This window comes from Ixodes scapularis, unplaced genomic scaffold (assembly GCF_016920785.2).
Source record: "Ixodes scapularis isolate PalLabHiFi unplaced genomic scaffold, ASM1692078v2 PGA_scaffold12__126_contigs__length_90152505, whole genome shotgun sequence".
NCBI classification, from domain to species: Eukaryota; Metazoa; Arthropoda; class Arachnida; order Ixodida; family Ixodidae; genus Ixodes; species Ixodes scapularis.
The window spans coordinates 44,001,418-44,017,914 of NW_024609838.1; the positions used below are offsets into that span (position 1 = coordinate 44,001,418).

The window sequence follows — 16,497 nt, forward strand, 5'->3', positions numbered from 1 at the left end:
CACTCTTTTACTGGTATGGTACGTGAATGAAATCTGTAAAAGAAAGTCTTGCACTTGGGAGGAATTTGCATTTTCATGACTCTTTTTAGAACATCCGTTCTGCAATTTTTTGGAGGGTCATAAGGGTGCAGGCGAAACATTGGGTCCGGAAACAACGAAAGCAGAAGTTTCCTTACCGGTAATCTTTTTGAGCACGATGTTAAAAAGCTTAGGTCAAACCTCGCTCTTAGGAACTCCAACGTGTCTGCTACTTCTTTATAATATCCTCGTAACGATATTTTACTTGTGGTTAGTGAATCATCAGCTGGTGGTACTAAGTATTTTGCCAAAAAGAACTTTTTGCACATCTCCAAGAAAGGATGCTGTTCGTGTCTAAAAAAATTCCATCTGGCAATTAGTTGCCTCACAAAGATGTGACCCAGACCAAGCCCCCCGTCTTGAATTTTCCGAAATAAGTTTGTTCTTCTCATTGGCTCATACGGTGACCTCCAGATGAATGTCGCAAATATCCTGTTGAACCCGTTAACTGTTATTCTGGAACAATGCATAACCTGCAGAAGGTATGTTAGTTTTGACAAAAAGAAAATATTGCAAACGGCAACTCTACCAAAGGTTGACAGATATCTGAGGTTCCACATGCGTGCAGCTGATTTGACATTTTTTCCAACGTTGTCCCACATTGCCTTTGGATTGTCCACTGCGTTCAGCGGTACTCCCAACAGTTGTGGTTTCTCGGTGGACCATTTTATGTTCACAAATAGGGGTGGAGTCGTCCCCCACTCCCCACACCACGAGCCGCAACTTTTGTCGTTGTTTACTGCCGCACCAGACACGGCACAAAAATGCGAAACGCGCGACATTGCATTTTCTATGCTTGGCTTGTTGGAGCACACAAGCACAACGTCGTCGGCGTAGGCCAGAAGCTTGACTTCGCAGCTGTGGAGACGAAAGCCTTGAACTTTGTTGTCGTTCAGGATGCTTCTGCAGAGTGGTTCAAGGTAGAGATCAAAAAGAAGGGGTGACAAAGGGCATCCTTGTCTGACCGAACGCTGAACTTCTATTGATCGTGTAAGAGTTCCGTTGACTATTAATTTGGTTGATATGTCAGTATAACAAAGTTTTATCCCACGTTCGACATTTTCTCCTACTTGTATGTGCCTCAGAAGAGAGAACAGAAAGGAGTGTTGGACTTTATCAAAGGCCTTTGCAAGATCGAGTTGTAAAATTGCCGCGGCTTCGTGTGTTTGTTGGCAAATTTCTATTATAGATCGAACTATGTGAAGGTTGGTTTGTATATTCCTTCCCTTGATGGAGCAAGTCTGGTGGTCACCAACAATCAAAGATATTACGCTTTGCAATCGACCTGCTAGCACGCGTGCAAAAATTTTGTAGTCGTTATTGACTAAACTTATAGGTCGATAACCTTCTACCCTCTGAAGCTTGTCTAAGTCCTTGGATTTAGGTATTAACACTGTGTGTGCCTTCCGAAATGATGGAGGTAGACATTCTTTGCAGTACGATTCCTTGAAAACATTTAAGAGTACAGGTGCAAGTCTCTTGCTCCATTTCTTGTAAAAACTGGCTGGTAAACCATCTGGGCCTGGGGCCTTCCCGTTTTTCATCTCTTTTATATTTAATTCAACTTCGCTTACATCGATGGGGCTGTTCAGGTTTTCGGTCGTCTCTTTTGGTAGTGTTGGTAGCCCAGATAATAAGGATTCTTGCATTTGCATGGTTGTGGTAAGTGGTTTGGAGGTAAATATGTTTTCGTAATAGGCTTCAAATGTTTCGCGAATTTCCTTTTCATCAGTCGAAATTTGACCAACTCCTTGTAGTGTGTCAATTCGCTTCTTTTTCACATATTCTCTCTCTGCATTAAGGTACCTCTTCGTCGGTTGCTCTCCCTCTATGACTTGCAAGGTACGTGTTCTTACTGCGGCTCCTCCGTAGTGCAGTTTATCATGTTCTTCAATTTGTTTTCTAAGGTTCTTTATGTCATCTTTGTATTTCCCTGGTTCCTGGCATTCAAGGCGATACAGGTAGAGAATGTCTTCATTAAGTCGCCTTTCTTCCATTTTTTGTCGGTATGCCACAATTGATGACAGTTCGATGCTCATCTTCCTTATTTCTTGTTTAAACATTTCCCATTTCTGTCCCCACCCTTGTTTGGTACACTCGATATTTTTAAGAGCTGATTCTACTCCCTTCTTGAATTCCTCGTTTCCAAGTAGGCTCTCATTCATTTTCCAAAGGGACCAGGCCTGTGAGTTCCTTGTTCTCTGAGATGTTCTCGTGCCTATTGTCACCTGAACCATACAATGATCAGAAAAGAAGGCAGGAATCACGTTGTAGCTGCTCATTGCACTGGAGACTGCCCCGGAGATGTAGATTCTATCCAATCGTGCATGAGACGACCCTTGGAAGTGAGTAAAGCAGATCGCTTGGTTTGATGTTGCTGATGAGTCTAACAAGTCGCAGTCTCGTACCAGTGATTTTAAAACTTCTGCGCTTGGATCTACAATGTTTGTTCGTGGAAGTCTATCCTTTTTGTTTAAAACGCAGTTGAAGTCTCCTAATAGGATGACGTTAAACCTAGTGTCGGCGTAAATTCTAGCCTGACAGAAGAGGCTTTCCCTTTGCGCAACGTCGTTGTACGCGTACACAATAATTATTCGCCAAGGTTGGTTTTGTAGGAGGACGTTTGCTACCATTAGGCGCCCTCTGTCAGTCCCTTCGAGAACGCTACACAATTTGTAATTCATATGCTTCTTGAACAGAATTGCGCACCCTGCTGAGTAGTCGATTGCGGGACAGTGGACCACGTCATAGGTGTTCATCCACAGGTTACATCCCGAAAATAAGGTATTCTGTTCTGACACTTTCGTTTCCTGCAGGGCTACAATGTCGCTGTCATGTTTCTCTAGAAACCGAAACAGTTGGTACTGTTTTTTTCTCGAATTTATCCCTCGCACATTTAAGGTGGAAATAGTGAAGGGACTTATCTGGGCGGGGGTGACGCGGTTCCTATTCATTTTGTGGGTCAGGTTTTAGGGCAGCCGGGAAAGATGGTTTCCGGTCTTTGAATTTTGGCTTTAGCCATTGCTCTTTAGGAGCCAGCTGCTTCTGTGGGTCGTTGGAGGTTGTTGGAAATGTTGCGACCTGAGATTCCTCCTTCGCAGACTCGGTGACGTCAACCTTGGGTTTCTTGCTGTGTCGCCTATCTGTTCTGTCATCATCCGCCAGCTGTTTGGCTTGCGTCAGTTGCTTTCGCGGGTCCTTTTCTATGTTTGTAGAAATCTCTGGTTCGGCTAGTGGTGCCTCATGTCCCAAGTCTTGTTCTACACTGTTCTTTTGCTCCGCTAGCACGTCTTTGGTAGCGCTGTTAGAGTTGTCTTCTGTGATAGCGTGGTCGTCCGTCGCTTGCGAAGGTGTTAGCTCCTCGTTGCACATTTCCTCCACATCCATTAGATGCTCGCTGTGGTCAGTCTCCGGTGATGCATTTCCTTGGAGCTTGGAGGCATACGTCACGACGCACTCTTCAGTTGTATGTCCATACCGCCAGCACTCATGGCACAGAGGAGTGCGGCACTGCCGGCGGATGTGTCCAATCGCTTTGCATCTCAGGCAGAGTGGTGGCCTTCCTGGTATTACAACGAGCACATTCGACCCGTATATGTTTAAGATGTGTGGGATCTTGTCTACTGTGAGATCCTGTCTCAGAGTAAGGGTTACATCTAACGTCGTTGATTCTAAGTCCTCGAGACCTGAAAATCTCCACTTTTCTCTCGTCATTTCCTTGACTTTTCCAAAGGGTTCTAGGACCTTTCTCACCTCCGAGTCCGGCATGGGGATAGGCACCCATAGAAGCTTCAGCTTGATTTCCTCTTTGCACGGGTCAATGATGATGCATTTCTTCCCTTTGATTACGAGCTCCTCCTGTGCCTTCAGCTTGTTCTTTGCAGCAGCGTTTCCGAAGGTGATCATCCAGACGTGGCTCATTTGATACTGCCCTAAGCCGACGACGTCCTTCCGGTCGACGATAGAAAATAGGGCTTCCTTGAAATCGCTGGCCTTGTATGGCCTTCCGGTGATGTCAGCATGAATAAATATTGAGTTCAGGACGAGAATGCCTTGTGGTAGCCTTGGTAAAATGACTCTGTAGTCTGAAGATTCGAAAGTCTTCTTGGAAACCCGGCCATCAGATGCCGTCGAACCGCTCCCTCCGGAGCTCATCTCCCCACTCGTGGCGTGCGCCATCCTCTCGAGGCAAAGATTAGGCAAACAGGGTCACCCGGGGAAGCCCCGGGCCCCCGTTGTTGAATTAAATTGCAGGAAGGTAAATTAATGGCTTCCACTCACGGTCGCTTCTTCTTCCTCCCTCCAAGCTACTGGGGCATATCGAAACGAGCGGATCTCTTTCCTTAGTAATAATTCAGCCGATAAACTGTAAGTTGGAAAGTTTGCTGCCGATTTTTCTCTAGCAAAAGCACTCCCGGGTCGAAGTCGGGATGCACCACGCATTGGCGACATTCTCACCTAGTAAAGAAATCGTACGCGTGCATATTCAACTCGAAGTAGACACGTCGTGCTTGACGTTTGCGCGAGCGATGTCTTCAGCCAAGAGAAGGGAGCGACGGCTCGGCGACGGCTTGGCGACGTCTTCGTGCAAATCGGCTTGGTGGTCGGGCGTTTCGTACGGGATGAATACCAGTTCTTTTGATCAGTCCCAAATTTCTCTTTTAAAAGTAGACAGAATTCGCCGGTACCGCGAACGACAGTTCTGAAATAGAGGTCCCACGGCCGTCGTCCGCTGCCATCGCCGTTCCCGCGAGTCCCACGATACGCGAAACGACGAACGCACAGAATGCTTCCGGTTGTCTGTGAAACTTTTTTTTTTTTTCAATCAACGTATTTGCAGCTTTTTAGAAGCCACAAAAATTGGGTTTCATATTTTTTTAATATTGAGTGTGTGTTTTCAGTGACCCACGACTTTGATTAAATTTGGTGGTCGCATCGATACCTTAGAAAACGGCCCGTGACCGCGGAAAAGAGAGTGAGCGAGACTCGAACCGGCCAGTTCTTGATCGGCGGTTTTCGGGCGGAAAGAAACCGAATTTCGAGCCGCAAATTTTGTTCTGGGTAGTTAAAAACCTCGGCGAGCATAAATACCCTGTCAGTGTCCCTTTAAAGGAGCTGTGCAACGATATTAACGTTGAGAAAAATCGCACATACTTTTGACATTGTTTATCTTGTCACAAAGGAGAGGAAACACACCTTCCCTCAAAAGGCTGCGATTCCGCCGCGCAATCGCGAGGCAAAAATTAGAATATTTCCCGACCTGCAGCCGCGAGCGGCGGCCACGCGGCGTGACGTCAAGGGGGATTTGTAAAAAGATAGCAAGGTGTGCAAATACCTGCTCGATAAAAGGTAATACTTCTATTAATCTTGTCGTTCCAGCATAAATATAAATGCATCAAAAACCTAGTATCATCGACATAACTTTTATTATATGGAGTTTTAGTGGCGCCATCTATCCGAGGTCAACAAAACTGTCAGCTCCATCTGCTACGAACAGCCACCTGAAGCCGGAGGAGGACGGGGCCAGAGCCGGACGGGGATGGCCGGACCCGTACGAGCACGTTGGCACTTTCCTCCTTTCGCCATGTTGTTCGCGCTGCGCAAGCATGTGGTCACGCGATCGCGAACGGGTGGGCTCTCGCTGATCACTGATGGCTCTAGAGCAGGGGTGCACAACTAAAAATTTAGGCGGGCCAAAGTTGGTTTATTGAAAACTGTGCGGGCCGCACCTAGTGCGACGTGTTGCACATTCTGGCTGCGGTCAGGCTTCCGATATCATGTGTCATTTCACTCGTTGCCGTCGTCAGCACATCTCGCAATGTCATGTCCGTCATGGAAGATCGAGGGCGGTTCTTGTTGAGGGCCATCAGTGAAAAGGTTTGCTCACAGACACATGCTTCCGAAATGTGACGACAATTTCTAGGCGTGGTCCACCAGGTTTCCGCACTTGTTCTTGTCCAGGCGTTTGTAAACCTCATGCAGCTGAAATTCGAGATGAATAGTCTTCAGCACCGGTGGACAGTGGAGGTCGATAAGCTCCAATTTCATCGTCGGATCACAGTCCTCCAATCCGATTATGCGACCCCTATCTCAACAAAAAGGGAGAGGGTTGATAGCGTCCGTGGTGAAAGAGGGAAGGGATCTGTTGAGAGAGAGCAACAAGTTTTCGCGTTAAGTGTACAGACATGTTGAGACAGATCCACACCATGGACAGGGAGAGCTGCACATGCTGTTTTATTGTTCTCAGCGGGATTAGTGAAGACGGAAAATTTGAATTGAGAAATCGTAGTTACTTCGCCGAAGACAGAGAAGTAGGTCAGAGGGTTTCACTGCTGCTTGCCAAGCGGAGCGGGCGCTCAATGGATAGAATGGCATAGTAAGCGAAATTCTGTGCTGAGCTGGGCCGCGGGCCGCTACAAAAGCGCTCGCGGGCCGCATGCGGCCCGCGGGCCGTATGTTGTGCACCCCTGCTCTAGAGAGAGAGCTTCACCGGAACCCCGCGCGTCCTCCTTTCACGTCACAGCGCGCGTGACTCGGAAGATGGTGAAGGAGTTGAGAGGTGCGGAAAAGCTGAATGTTTGTCAATTTTTAAAATAAAAACTAGGACATCCAGGCAAAAGCGATTTTTTGTTCTTAAGAAAGGTCGAGACACCAACTCCCAAATTATTTAAGCAAAGCACTGAAATGTTTTGCACAAATTGTTCGTGTAGCGTTTATGCTCGAGAAGCTCCTCCCACAAGCCTGATGCGCCGGTTTCGAATCCCTCCGCAGTCGAAAGAAGAGTTCACTGGAAACGCTCCTTGTTCCGCTTCAATTCAATTCAATTCAATTCAATTTTTATTTTCAGATCAAGTAATACAAAATAAAGAGCTGGCCACAAAAGCAGCATTCTGCTTGTATGTGGGGCCATTATCTATCCATTATCAATGGATAGATAATGGCCACAGAGTGGTGCCAACTTGTCTTCGACCCCCACTTTTTAAAGGGAAGCTACGGAGCTTCTTGAAAAAAATGAGTTAGAAGTGAATTCTAGTGTATTTTTACCTCGTGAACCCGAATACCAAAACCATTTTCCGCGCAAGTATTGTTAAACGCGAGAAAAACGCGAAAGACAGTCGCTGTACGTGACGTCATCGACGGATCTTTTGGCTTGCCAAGGCTAGGGAGGCGGGGCTTCAGCCCTATTTTCAAATTGCTCTTATGGCTCTCCGGCGCATGGCATTGAAATATAATTGTGATATTTGTTATTCTAAAGGCAAGATGAACGCAATTCAAACGTTTTTTCTCAAATGTAGAAGTGCCCCATCTTCCCTTTAAGAAAGCGACCTTTGTATTCATCGGAGGAGTAACCGAGCCCCTGGATTTGTTTCCATCGGAGGGGGAAAACTCTAATCTCCCTCTCGTGGCTTCCACAATGCTAAGTCAAAGACGAAAGATAAAACAAATACGTACAGAAAGACAAGACCCTCCTCGCGCGTTGGCCGCGACGTCACGCAAACGATGGGACGCTATTGGATGCGGAAATGGCGGAGGGATATATAATTCCCTTTGAGGGGCAGCTCAACAGGCTTGCAAGGGCGGTGCGACCGGAAGTCGCTTGGGACGAAAATGGAAAAAGTAAATGCACCCTACCAAAACATTTTTTTTATACATGAAAGACTCCGCGTACACTGCCGTTGCCGCGGCAGCTTATGCAACCGCGAACTTTACCGAGAAACGCATGCAGGGAGCGCTACGTGCTTATATTGTTCGCGCGCGCGCCTTATAATCTTTCACGTGGTTGTGACACTTGTTTTTTGGTTTTCTTATTGAAATAAGTGTCAAAACCACGTGACAAATGATAAGGCGCGCGCGTAAGTTCTCTTCGACGGACACAAAAACATCCCACCTGCGAGAGCTTCGCTGTAAAACGCACGCACACACACAATATAGTCGGTTACAAGTCAAGAAGGTAGGAGAAGCTCCTCCCACAAGTGTGATGCGCCCGTTTCAAATCTCTCCGCAGTCGAAAGAAGAGTTCACTGGAAACGCTCCTTGTTCCGCTTCAATGAATTCCCACTTGTCTCCGATCCCACTTTTTAAGAAAGCGACCTTTGTATTCATCGGAGAGGGAACCGAGCCCCTGAAAGCAGCCTTTGTATCCATCGGGGGGGGGGGGGGGGGGGGGGGGGGGGGGGGGGGGGGAGCTAATCCCCGAAAGTCGTATTTGTTTCCGTCGGTGGGGGAAAACTCTGATCTCCCTCCCGTGGCTTCCACAGTGCTAAGTCAAAGTCGAAAGATAAAGCAAATACGTACAGAAAGGCAAGACCCTCCTCGCGCGTTGGCCGCGACGTCACGGAAACGGTGGATGCGGAGGTGGCGGAGGGATATCTGATTCCCTTTGAGGGGCATTTGCCGCTACCTTCTTGAAGGGACCATGAAATGACCTTTTTACTTTTTCCAGATAACTTTTACATTAAACCGTCAATGTTCACTGAATGCCGAACAGGCATCCGTTTTCGTCTCGGTTTATTAACTTCTACACAAAAAATTATTGAAATATCGACTTTTTCATTCTCTCCAACTGACCGCAAAACAAGCCGTGACGTAGGCCGTTTGCGGAACCGGAAGTTCTCTCGGCAGTAGGAGAATGGGAGTGTTAGCGACAACGAGTTGGGGTGCGCCGGTAGGTTTTACTGCGCTGTCACCGACGTATTTCCTGAATCGGCGCCTCTCATCGCCGCATCGCAGCTGAGTGAAATTCAATGAGATATGTTGCGCTACAGCGACAGCATGGGACTAGTCCCATACGCCGGTATGCCTGTTGGGAAGTGCAGCGAGTCTTCCGGTGAAGACTCCATAAGTCAACCACCCTGTCATTGTTGGCAGAAGGGCCGGCCCGTGTCAGTCGTTTGCAAAGCGACGTAGATGGCGTTTTTCGCGGCCTCGGAGATGCAGGAGCGAGCCGACGTTAAAAAAGATACGTTTGAACTACGAGTGTCAGCAAGAGCCACGTAAATACCTGTTTACACTCGGAGCGGACGCGCGCGCTTGATGGAAGTGCTATATTCGCGCTGTTTGTAAGCGCTTCGGGACCGTTCTTTTACGATTGCAACTCGATACTGACGCGACACTCGACAAAGAAAGGTTGGACCGGGGTTGTACGTATACCTGCCACGAACTGTTATAGCTCGACAGTGACGTGCAGTCTGTCAGAATAAAAATGGCATACCAATAACAAAGTGTACATACCGTGTTACGCAGGTAATCCATACGGCGTTTATTTCAGCTCTATATCACACAAAACAAGAAGATAGAATCGACGAGAGTCCCTTTTCGACGAGTGTTCGTCAACACTGCCTCGGAAAACAAGGGGAAGAGATTGACCTCACCTCTTAATCTAGAATTGAGGTCAGCGATCAAACTATATAACGGGAAGGGTCCACAAGGGTCGCGCGGGCATATTCCATTTAGCACGCCAGCCGGTCGTAGGCAGACGGTCTTGCGACGAAGCAACGCAGCGCCGAGTCGGAATGCCTGCTAGGCCTATATTCTGAGCAGCTCGCTTCGTCGGAGTCGGTGGGTCCAGCGTTCTTGTTCGTCGTGGTCTGTTTTAAGTACTGTTTTCTTGCTGCTTGAAGTCGGCACGCGCGGGAAGAACACGTAGAAAAATAAACGTTCAGTCAGTCAGAGTTTTGAGAGGAAGGAAAACAAAGAAAATAAACATTCGTCGGTCGCCGCCACCCAAGTAACTGTCGGCCCTGCCCTACTGCGCACGCGCAGTAGTTGCTTCGTTTACCACACGATAGATGGCGCTTGGCTCTCAGCATTATCGAATTTGGTAATTTTCGCCACACATCTCTAATTATGCTACAAAATGTGGATCTGAATATTATTTAACAAAACTTTTAGGAAACATTCGCCGGCTATTTATTGTTTACGATCGCGGTGCTGGTGAGGTAGGCTCTTACCCAATAGGCGACGTGGATTTGGCTGACGTGCTCCATTTCCGCGGATGCATCGTACGTAGTGAACAGGCGAAGGAAGGAAGGCGCAAAAGAGTCCAGTTTTCTTTTAAAAGTTCTATAGCAAATCATTTTTTTGGCTCCCTATTTTTGTGTTTTTGTGTTTCTTTTCACACCTTTTACGACGTGCGGTGGATGAAACTCGATTTTAAAATAATTTCATGGTCCCTTTAACCTGTAACTGACTATTTTATTTTTTGGCATCACCGACGCAGACAAGGAAACGTGGGCTCAGTCAGAGTGCTTGGTCACTAGCTTGTGCTCTGAAAAACTAAACGTGCAAGTTGAATCATCTAGGATTGAAAGGGCGCATCGCCTAGGAGCATTCGACCCTCAGAAATGTCGCCCAATAATAGTAAAGTTTTCTTCGTTTAAAGATAAAGATAGCGTTCTTTCATCAGCCCACAAGCTTAAAGGAACTCGCGTAGCCATCAGCGAAGACTTCCCAATTTCTGTCCGGCTCGCACGCCGTCACCTTCTTGATTTTGCAAGGCCAAAAGGCACCCCCTACAGACTGCGTCATGATAAACTTTTTATAAATGATAAGTGCTATGTATTCGATGCCGCTCTTGGCGCCGTTAAAGAAAAAGACACATAGCCACGCCAGCGCTTCTTCTCGTCGCCCTCTAGAAGTCGACCGGCAAAGCACCATGTTATCACTAACAAATCTTCAAGTCATTCTATCCTATTTACTAACATTAGAAGCCTAATACCAAAGAGAGACGAAATAATTTCAGTAATCGAAGCGTGTAATGCCGCTTTTGTTGTACTTACAGAGACGTGGCTAAGCCCTGATATATCTGACGTTGAGCTATTTCCCTCGCAACTAAACTTTCGAGTGTATAGGTCTGATAGAAAAACTAGAAAAGGAGGGGGGCGTACTTTTGGCCATAAAAGACCATATACCATCACGGCTAATACCGCTTACCACTGACCTAGAAGTTGTTTGGGTGTATCTTTGCACAACGCCTTCCGTAATAATGGGTGTGTGTTACAGGCCGCCGGATAATAAAAGAGATTTTGTTATTGAGCTGTATAAATGCCTTTCTGAACTCGCATGTAAATATCCTAACGCTTTAGTTACCCTTTTTGGTGATTTCAATTACCCAAATATTGACTGGTCTACTATTTGTTCTAGCTGTGCATTTTCTCAAGAGTTTATTGACCTTTGTTTAGATTTTAACCTATCTAATGTTATCACTCAACCCACTAGAATTACCAATCGCTGCAGCAACGTACTCGACCTATGTTTAAGCAATGACCTTTCTCTCTTCAGCAACGTCACATACTTACCCAGCATTAGCGACCACCTCGTCATTGAGCTAACATTCTCCATCACTACTCCTAAGAAATCACGTTATTGCAAATTCATTCACGATTATGCGAGAGCCGACTACGCATCTCAACACCAACCTCGAAGAATTTTATCACATATTCTCAGTAAACTTCGCAGAAAGGACGGTCAATGAAAACTGGATTCTTTTCAAAGATAGACTAACATCCCTAATCAAACGTTTCGTTCCACTCACTCGAATTATATCCGATAACACTAACCCTTGGTACGATAAAACAGTTCATTGTCACTCCAACAGGAAAAAAAGAGCTTATACGAGGGCAAAGGCTCATAACACTAACGCATCTTGGAACGCCTATCACGAATGCGCTAGGGCCTACAAATCCGCGATTCATGATGCCAAATCCAAATTTTATACTCATGACCTCCCCAACATTTTAACCAATAAACCTAAAAAGTTTTGGAAAGTAATTAACCCAGCACTCTCTCTTCCATTACAATTCGTTGACGAGTACGGCCTTCCACTTTCTGACGAACATAGTGCTCTTGAAACTAACAACTTTTTTAGCTCGATATTTACCAATGAAGACTTGTCAAGTATGCCCAACTTGTGCCAACCCCTTCATCCTCCTATGAATCCTATCATGATCGACCGCTCTGGTGTACTGAAGGCCATTGATCAGCTGAAGGTGTCTTCTAGCTCTGGCGACGACCAAATAAACTCGAAAATATTAATAAATACTAAACACGTCTCTTCAACTTTCCTCTGCGACATTTTCTCGCAGTCTCTTCAACTTTCTGAAATACCATGCGATTGGAAAATCGCAACGTCATCCCCGTTTACAAAGCAGGTGATCGCCAACTAATCAACAACTATCGCCCGATCTTGCTCACCAGTGTGTCGTCTAAACTCTTAGAGCATATACTCTATTCTAACATAATAAACTTTCTAGACTCCCACAGCCTTCTTTTCGAGCATCAGCACGGCTTTCGCAAGTCATACTCATGCGAAACGCAACTAACAGCTTTTCTTACTGACGTTTACTCAAACTTTGATTCTAATAAGCAAACTGACGCCATATTTATTGATTTCTCCAAGGCATTTGACAGAGTCCCTCATCAACGTCTCTTACTGAAACTTAGAAATATTAATATCCATCCCTCAGTCGTCAAATGGATCTCCGAATTCCTCACAAATCGCACCCAGTACTCATCTATTAACAACACCAAATCCACCACCTGCACTGTAACCTCCGGCGTCCCCCAGGGAACCGTTCTTGGCCCCCTTCTATTTTTAATATACATTAATAATCTCTACCTCAACATCTCCTCTTCAATACGTCTCTTCGCCGACGACTGTGTAATTTATAGACCTATTAATTCAAACCACGATAATCAAATTTTGCAGAATGACCTCGCACTTATAACTCAGTGGTGCCACAAATGGCAAATGACTTTAAACTTTAATAAATGTAAATCTCTATCATTCACCCGCAGTTCACATGTTTCATCCTTTTCTTTTCACCTTTCCACTATCCCAGTAGCTACCTGTTCCTCATATAAATACCTAGGCGTTCACCTGACCTCTGATCTGTCATGGACTACTCACATAAATGCTGTCACTGCCGATGCTAACCGTACTCTCGGATTTCTTCGCCGTAACCTTAGACTAGCTACACCTTCAGTAAAACTACTAGCTTATACGACCTTGGTCAGATCTAAACTTGAATTTGCTTCATCCATATGGTCACCATGGCAATCATATCTAACTAACAACCTTGAATCCGTTCAAAACAGAGGTCTTCGTTTTATTTATTCTGACTACTCCCCATACACTAGCATATCAGGATTACGCAAATCAGCTAACCTTGACTTACTTTCTTTACGTCGAAGGGTGTCACGTCTCACTCTTCTTCACAAAATCTTTTACCACAACAACCATCTAAAAGATTCTCTACTATCACCTCCCTACCGTCTTTTCCCTCGTTTTGACCACTCATGTAAACTGCACTCAATTACTTCGTCATCTGTCTCCTATAAAATGTCGACTTTACCATCTGCTATTGACGATTGGAACTCATTACCTGACCTCATTGTAAACATGACTGATACTAACAAGTTTGCTGCAGCCGTTAACCTCTTTCTTTCTGAAATACAAGTATAGATTACAGCGTGTTTTTTATTAACTATTTTTGTTGATGTTTTTAGTGTGTTCACTCCCTTGTATAATGCCCCCTGGGGCCCTCAAGGAAAATAAATGATGATGATGATAACAGTAATTTCTGATGATAAAGCTTTGGCCTGCCTGGTTAGAGGGGACGTAGAGAAAAATAAACTACTTATAGGCTGGCTGGCGCCTCTTGCGGAGCCCATTTCCGCTCTGTTGAATAACCTCGCACGACGAAAAACAAGTAATCGATGCAATGATGAACATGCAGCCTACCTGGTGTAAATTCAGCATAGTTGTAAACCCGAGACTAGCTCATTACAGAATAATATAGGGGTGTGCGAGTACTGAATAATTGTGATCAAATCGCATTTTGATTTGTATCAAGGAAACAAGCCGAATAGATTGAGTACCAATTTTATTTTACACGCAATCAAATGTTCACTAATTCTTGTGCAAAAATATAGCAGTGGCTGTGCGTGATCTGAATCAGTCAATCAGCGTTTATTTCAGCTTGAAACAAACTGAGGGTGGCGAGGAAAAAGCAGTGTTGTCTACTGCTTGAAGGGCGGCGCCACCCTTACTAGTCAGCAATGTAAACGCGAAAAAAAAAAATATATATATATATATATATATATATATATATATATATATATATATATATATATTCTTTCTTGTTCTGGAATACCAAATACAATAATATATATATATATATATATATATATATATATATATATATATATATATATATATAATGCAATAAATTCAATAATCACCTTCTCCCCTCTTCGTTCTCAATATTACTACGGCTGCACTTGTCAATCTTCACTCAATCCCATTATATATACGGTGCAGCCTGTTCCTATGGGGAGGAGTGGTTCCCTAGATATCCTGGAAGACGGGCCCTTTCCGACATTTGCAAGCTGAGATGACGTGCCACGTCACTGCCGCATGTCGGAAATAATCAGCAACGGTTGTCGTCTACCCAGTTAAGCGAATTCGAAACTAAACAGTACACAAAGAGCTGGTCAGAAATTGAGTCCGCCGAAACCAGTGGCCAGGATGGTCTAATCGGTTAAGGCGTCGCCCCGGTCAGGCGAAGGTTGCGGGTTCAATCCCCGCTCCTGGCCCAATTTTTCGCCAGCTCTCTTTTCCTTTCCCTTTCCCTAACTTTAATGCAATAAATTCAATAATCACCTTCTCCCCTCTTCGTTCTCAATATTACTACGGCTGCACTTGTCAATCTTCACTCAATCCCATATATATATATATATATATATATATATATATATATATATATATATATATATATATATATATATTATTGTATTTGGTATTCCAGAACAAGAAAGAGAAACCGATGAAATAATTAGGAAAAAGGTGATACAGGATTTATTTCGAGAACGTATACATAGGCTTGGTGCAAAAAAAAAAAAAAAAAAAACGGAAAAAACTAGGCCAGTTATCATGAAGGTTTATGATTACAATGAAAAGAGCGACGTGTTTAGAAATTGTATGAAACTCAAGGGCACAAAAATATCTGTGTCAAATGACTACTCACAGTTAACGTTGCGCAAACGGAAACTGCTCTGGAACAGTGCGCTGGCAGAAAAAGAACAGGGTGCTAGAATAAAACTTGTTCGTGATAAGCTGCGAGTGAATGATGACACGTACGCGTGGGATAATGAAAAAAAAAAAAAAATGCCGTGTAAGAATAGGTGATTGTCCGGACTCCGAAACTGCGTCTACGTGACAGCGTGAAAATACTCTGACGTCATCTATTTTCCCTGATAGCCAACTGGTAACTAGCGTTAAAAAGCGAGGTCGCGATAAAGAAAAATGTAATGGTAAACGAAATGTTGTTTCTTGAAAGGGTTACCTGAGAAGGCACATACAGCTTTGTTAGTGAACTGTCGCGGCGTAAAAAATAAGATTGAAGAGTTAAACGGCTTAATTTAAGTATTTCATCCTGACCTTATTTTTGGTACCGAATCATGGTTATATGAAACAATACTGAATGCTGAACTTTTCCCCTTGGAATTTGACGTGTACAGAAGGGACAGAAATGGACACGGGGGTGGGGTGTTCCTCTTAGTTAGCAAGTCTAAACAGCGTGATGATTGATGTGGGAACAGAACAGCTTGAAACGATATGGTGCCGGATACGAACCCCTAATAAAGGAGATATGGCTATTGGGGTCTTCTACCGTCCCTCTGGAACCGGTGTCGCGCTTTGAACGATGTTTTTTCTGTCTTACCTGATGAGCAGATATTTCTTGCTGGAGATTTGAATCTCCCAGAGCTAAAATGGCATGGTGATGACACCACTGTGCCAAGTGGGGCTGTTTATGCTGAATTTGACGATATTTTGACAACTTATGGTCTCAACTTTCTAGCAATTTGTCCACGTCCCAACTAGAGGCGAAAATATACTGGATCTACTGTTGTGTAATAGTGAAATAGTTCATGATGTAGCCGTCCTACCAGGAATTAGCGACCACAAGATAGTCACTGCCAGCTTGACGTTCCCTCAGCTTTTCCGTGCCCCGGATAATGACAGAAAGGTCTTTATGTACGATAAAGGTGATTTGGTGCTATAGAGAAAGGGCTGACCGAATCTTTCGAAAATTTCAAGCTTTTCGCTCTAGAAAACAGTGTAGATGCTACATGGCCGCTAGTGGCGCTGTCATAATCGCAGTACCCTATAGCCCGCAGAGAACGGTCTACGAAAGCACTTGTTTGAGTGTCCGCAATGCCTCTGTTAGCGGGTCTTGTAGCGGGTAGCGGATAGCGTTGCGGAAAGGCCAAATCGATCTACGAAAACTCCCTAATTTCCTCGGGGAGGGCCGCGGATGTCAATAGGCTATATATCATAAAAAAGTTTCTGGCGAAATATTCTTCTATTCAAATGTAGTAGACTCCACAACTCCAATAAACGACCCGGACCACGACACA

General features: G+C 44.9%; 1 non-coding gene across 1 annotated transcript; it reads left to right on the forward strand.

Annotated features, from left to right (window-relative positions):
• Positions 1–14,599: 14,599 nt before the first annotated feature.
• Trnat-ggu lies at positions 14,600–14,673 on the forward strand. The gene has a single exon. It is a non-coding gene; the product is annotated as a tRNA-Thr (tRNA).
• The last annotated feature ends 1,824 nt before the right edge of the window (positions 14,674–16,497 follow it).